The sequence below is a fragment of the Fukomys damarensis genome, unplaced genomic scaffold, assembly GCF_012274545.1.
Source record: "Fukomys damarensis isolate Sample0158 unplaced genomic scaffold, DMR_v1.0_HiC HiC_scaffold_9, whole genome shotgun sequence".
NCBI lineage: Eukaryota > Metazoa > Chordata > Mammalia > Rodentia > Bathyergidae > Fukomys > Fukomys damarensis.
In genome coordinates, this window is record NW_022900921.1 from 12,847,754 (window position 1) to 12,853,796 (window position 6,043).

The 6,043-nt window shown below is 46.4% G+C and overlaps 1 pseudogene; it reads left to right on the top strand.

Moving 5' to 3' along the window:
- Nucleotides 1-4,907: 4,907 nt before the first annotated feature.
- On the top strand, nt 4,908-5,422 carry LOC104861013 (annotated as a pseudogene).
- The last annotated feature ends 621 nt before the right edge of the window (nt 5,423-6,043 follow it).

Genomic DNA, 6,043 nt, shown 5'->3' on the forward strand with positions numbered 1-6,043 from the left:
GATGAGAACAAAGGGAGGTGGTGGAAGCAAGAGGAGATGGAGACTTGGGCCACAAATAACCTCACTCTACAGATGGTCACACATGTTCAAGAAATATGTGCTGAGATCAGTGTGGTGTGACATGTATTTGATTCCATTTTTTAGTAAACTAATGCTGGGCTTATTATGCGCCAAGCACCATTTTGAGACCAGAGCAATGTCTTTATCAAAGTCAGAGTTTGAAAGCCAGCTCCACTATTTTCTGGCTGTGTGACATTGGCTAGCGACTCATGCCTTGAGGGGTTCACGTTTAACCTTTCTAGAAGGGGTACAATAGTGAAACTACCTTGCGATGTTGTGAGCAACTAACAACCTAAGAGCTACAAGGATACTGGACAGAATATGAACTGTTTCACAAATCATTATTGATATTACAAGTAATCCTAGCACCGGTTCACCCTCTATAGCAAATTGTAACAAAAGAAAAACACCCTGCTCATGATTGCTACTATCTATTTATTATGTACCTTGTGGGCTTTGGAGCTGGATGATTTCGTTTCAGTTCTGATTCCCCAGCTATTAGCTGGATGACTTTAGGCAAACTGCTTAATCTCTCAGTGATTCTGTTTGCCTCTATAAAACTAGAGCTAATAGTAGATCTACTCCATTGAGATGCTGTGAAATTTTAAAAACATGATGAAAATAAAGCACTTAGGACAGTGACCTAGAATAAATGCACCACAAATGGTGCATACCTCTGCCCCTTTAAGCCTCACGAAATTACAAAGTAGATATTATGTTGCTTTTATCCTTATATCCAGAAAAGAAAGGCTAGAAAGGTTAGGCAATGTGCTCAAGGCCACATACCTAGGGAGTGAGTGATGGAGGCAGTGAAGGGAGACAGATCCGTCCGCCTTGGGCATTTTTGTGGTAGCTTAAGCAAATGTTCTCACTGTCCATAATGACACACCAGAAACACAACAGAATTCCGGAGCAGAAGAAAAACATAATGCTACAGAAGAAGGAGAGGTGACAAGGACCTTACATCTCCCTAAGTGCTGAGTTGTCGAAAAAGGGAAACACTAAATCTTCAAACACAAATGCTGGGGATTGGAGAGGCTCTCAGAAGCCATCTGGTCCCACCTCCTGCCCAGTGCAGGCATGGCAGAGCCTGGCAGGCTGTGTACCTAACTTGGTCCCTCTTCCTCCTAGGCCATGACCCAAGCCTTGTCATCAGACAGGAGTGTGGCTGGGCAGGGGGTGTTCCTCTTCCAGGCCTGGCCTGCGGTCCCCTTGTCTCCTTCTAAACTGCTCCATGCAATGAAACACAGTGACTAAAAGGCACACTTAGAAAATGACAGGGTCTCAAGATGAAAGGGACCCAAGTCCCCTGACCACCTGCTAGAATACAGCTGTCTACTTGTCAGAGACATCCAACTTTGCATGAGCAAAAATAACTCTTTTATGATTGAGCCATTATACGGTTTGGATTCGTTTGTGACAGCCTCTAGCTTAACTTCAACCAGTGCAGGAGATGGGTGGGCTTCCTGACTACTGACACCCAACCTTTCCTTACGTCCTCCTGGGGGTGGAGAATTCATTTCCTCCTGGAGTATTCTGTCCCTCTTCACCTGTCCACGCAACAAGCATCAATGGCGCTCCTACTATGCGCCAGGGGCTGTGCTAGGCCCTGGAGAAGCAGTGAGGCGCAGGGCCAGCAACACCTCTGTCCTCACGGAGCTCACTGCTCAGGCTGGTGGGCAGAAAATAAACAAGAAATCAGGCAGTAGGTACGATATTTATAGACTTCGCTAAGTGATTTGCAAGAAAGAGACAGATTGATGGGACAGAATAACTGGGAGGAAGAACAACTCTCAGTGGGGGAAGGGAGAGAGTTGACAAAAGCTCCGAGAAGGTGACTGAGAAGTGAGCTCTTACGGCAGACAGCCCTGATCATTCATTTCATTTTTTGATTTTTTTTTCTGTTTATTTGTTTACTTATTTAGCTTGTATTAGCAGGACAATGTGTTTCCTCTAGCTCTGTTCTGTGGTCTCAACTATATATTCTGGGGCCCCAGAAGAGTCTGTCCCCTCCCATTTCCAATGCCCCACCACCCAACCTCCGTGCTCAGCCAGCACCTCTGTGTTCCATCACCCTCACCCTCCCCATTCCCTCAAGCAGTGGCCCTGCAGGATAAAGGACCTTAGAGAGCCCTATGCCCAAGCCACTGGGACTCTCCCAGCATCTTGGGGATAATTGATGCCACGCCCACCATGTTGCTGTTTAATTTCCCCAAAGCTGCTTGCTAACTGCTGGCTCTCCTTGTCAGCATTTATTCTCTGACATTGGGAGGGAGCAGGCAGGGTTAGAGCCCTCAAGGGCTCCCGATGGAAACCTTCCCTCTCACTTGAAAACAATTTATTTTTTTTGTGTTAAAATCATGTCCTTGCCTCCTGGGTTGAACACCAAAACAAACCCAGCTGTCCCCACTGCTGGGCTGAAACCACAGGCATTTGGCTGGGGAGTAACAGAGGCAGCAGGAGGAGCTGCTCAGAACCGAGCTCCTCCAGATTGCTGCTAAGCTTCCACTGGAGGCAGGGAGGCTCTGTTCCCGCAAGGCCCAGCCTCCCCCTCATCAGAATTAACAGGTCAGCACCTCAAGGGCAACAAGTCTTCCCTTCTCCAGAGGATGCTCAGAGAAGCCACAGGCCCGGGCTGTGCTCCTGTAGCGTCTTACTTAGCTGACACTGCCGGCTTAGCCACCTCAAAGGGCCCCTGTACTCTAGGGGCTCCTGGACAGTCAGAAAAATTGAAGCCCTACAGCCAGGCACTGCATCAACAACCACTTTATCTGCCTAGTTTGAGGATAAAAACAACTGCTGCTCCTGGCATTCTCATACTTTCCATGGAGGTCACTTGGGGCAGGACTGAGTAAGGGCTTCCAGGGGGTGTGGCAATACTGGGGAAGCAGAGTGGGGCTATAAGCACAGGACATGCTTTGCCCAGCTCCCTCAGAGGCAGGGAAGTCAAAGAAGAATCGCAGTTTGCAAAACTGGTTTGGGTGGTCTTCCTGCCTGTGCATGCACTTCCTGGGCTTTTCTCCATCCACCCTGACCTATGCTAATTGCCTGGACCCATCCTGGTCCCCCTCCTGCTCTTCTTCACTCCCATACTCAGGGCCAAAAACAAAGGAAAACCAGCGAGAAACGGGGGCAGCAAAATTTAAGGAGGTCCTTTGCTCTCTGGGTCATGCCAGTTTAGGGTTTTCTCAGAGAATGAGCTCCTCCTTAAATGTGCACTTTGATGCAAATTTGCGCACTTCTTCTGGCTCTGCCCACGTCTCCCAAGCCTGGACTTGAATGCATTCCCCAGGAAACCTTTCATTTCTTTGATCCTATCGCCAGTTTCAAAACCCTAGGGAAAGACTGTGTAGATGGCTTCACACTCATGGGAGAAAGATCAAATCAAGTATAGAGAGGTTCAGTTTCGTTTTATTCTTGTCCAGAAAGTGTTATAATTTTTGAAATCTGTGGCCAGTGTTTAAAATTCAGAAGAATTGAAATAAAAGGAAAATTACATTTCTGGCTTCCCTTGAAAACACATATGATAAGGCCCCTGTGTGGTACAGTGGAGCAATGGCTGCTCCTTTTTCCCCTTCAGACATGGCCTATGCCTTCCTGTCCTCACTGTCCCCACCTGTGACAAAATCTACCTGCTCAGCCCTCATAGGCATTTGAGGCTGCAGCCTGAAGACAGATCATGTCCAAATACTCAGTAGCTTATTCTGATGCAGTTTCAGTGATAGGTCAAGGACAGAGACTGAAACAGGTAGGAAGAGGGGGAGCTTTTGCTTTTCAGGTGTCCATGAAACTAAGACACAGAGGAAGGTCCCAGTTCCACAGCCAGGGTACATAAAGGATTGAAGACTGCAGTTTGCAGATTGAAACACACTATGTGACATCAAAACAACGGCTGGGATCAAGGGACCCACTTTGAAATGGAAGCATCAGTGAGGAAGGTTCAGGAGGCCTGCATGGGCATCCCACCCCTGCTGCTGCCTTGTGGTGTTGAATACAACTCCCCCGGAAGCCTCCAATCCCTCATTCTTAGTACAGAGAGTTGAGGCTGGATTATTTTCTTTCTAGCCCTAAGTGACTTGAATTTAATGCTTGCTATTCTTAGGTGGAATTATTCTAGTAAAAGAGATTCTCAGAAAATCCTTCAGCCTAGCTCAGAAGAGCAATTGACTGAAGATCAGAAGCTGCATTTCAGTGATAGCAGGGAATTTCACAACTTTTGCAGCAGCCTACTTATGCTTTCATAATTTCTTTGGTTCTACAGAGAACATACACACAATAGCCTGATTCAACAGTCTCTTTCCTTAACAATTGTTCACCTTCTTGAGAATTCACTATGTGTGAAATGTAGTCTGCTAAAAGCTACATCTCCGCCCTGAAGATGTCAGAGGAAAAGAAAGCTCCCTGCTGATTCTAGGGCTGGCAGTCGAAATGCAATCCAATGCAAGAGGTCACTAACTCATATCTACATAGCATTTGGTGCAGTATGTAACAGGACGAGACCAGGAAATACAGCCAGGAGTCATGTCCAGACCAGTCTTCAGAAGAATACAGTGTCAAGAGGTACTTCGCACAGTCCCCACAGAATCCAGGCAAGGGACCATGTGAGACAAAAGTCTTTGACAACTATAAACCACTAAGAGGAATCTAGGGGGAGGAGTCATATGGGCCTCAAGCAGTGGGATTTAGACAGGTAAGGATACGAAGGAAATACAATCTTCAGCCATTTGTTCTTCACTGTGATGAAAGCTTCCTACTGCCTACCGAAGCCCTAGGCTTTGATACATAAGAGTTAATTAACAGGGCTCTGCAGATGCCACCGTCCCCCCTGTAGTTATTTGCTACCAACCATGGTCAACTGCTCTGTGTTCAACACTGGCGCAGACAGCAAGCCCTTGGGCCACATCTCCTTCGAGGTGATTGCAGACAAATTTCCAAAGATGGCAGAAGACTTTTGTGCTCTGAACACTGGAGAGAAAGGATTTGGTTATAAAGGTTCCTGCTTTCACAGAATTATTCCAGGATTTATGTGCCAGGGTGGTGACTTCACATGCCACAGTGGCACTGGCGGCAAGTCCAACTACGGGGAGGAATTCGGTGATGAGAACTTCATCCTGAAGCATGCGGGTCCTGGCATCTTGTGCATAGCGAATGCTGGACCAAACACAAATGGCTCCCAGTTTGTTCATCTGCATGGCCAAGATGGAGCAGTTGGATGGCAAGCGTGATGTTTGGGAAGGTGAAAGAGGGCATGAACATTGTGGAGGCCATGGAGCACTTCAGGTCCAGGAATGGCAAGGCCAGCAAGGAGACCGCCATCACTGACTTGGACAGCTCTAACGCGTTTGAATTGCGTGTTTCGTGAGCACCACATCATTCCCCTGTAGCTCAGGGGAGCACCCTCCACCCCATCTGCTCGCAACGTCCCATCATCTCTGCTCTCACTGCAGCTCTTCAGGTTCCCTATTTCCCTTGCTTCCCTCCAAACATACCTTGATTGCAGAGTTAAGTCTATGGTTATGAATAAAAACTAAATAATGGTTTAAAAAAAGAGTTAATAGGACAGGCAAGAACCCTCTTCTCAAGACACTTACTTCCTAATAGGAGACATAGACACATACACAAATAGATATTTTCAGACAGTGTTAAGTCTATGAAGGATATTAAATGAGGTACTGTCATAAAGACTATCTATGAAAGTCATATCATATAAGATATCATATAAGATGGACAAGGTAAACCTCTCTGAAGAAACTCCAGTTAAGCTGTGCCATAAGATGATCTGGAGAACAGCATTTCAGAAAAAAAAAAGCATACAGCACATACAAAGGTCCTGAGGCAGAAATTCTAAACATATACAATAGAGCAGCAGGACAGGGAATGAGGAGAGAGTTTAAAGATGAAATTGAGAGATAAGCAAGCGCCACATTATTTGGGGTCTTATAAGTCAAAATAAGTTTAAATGAACTCCAACTTGGCATGGAAC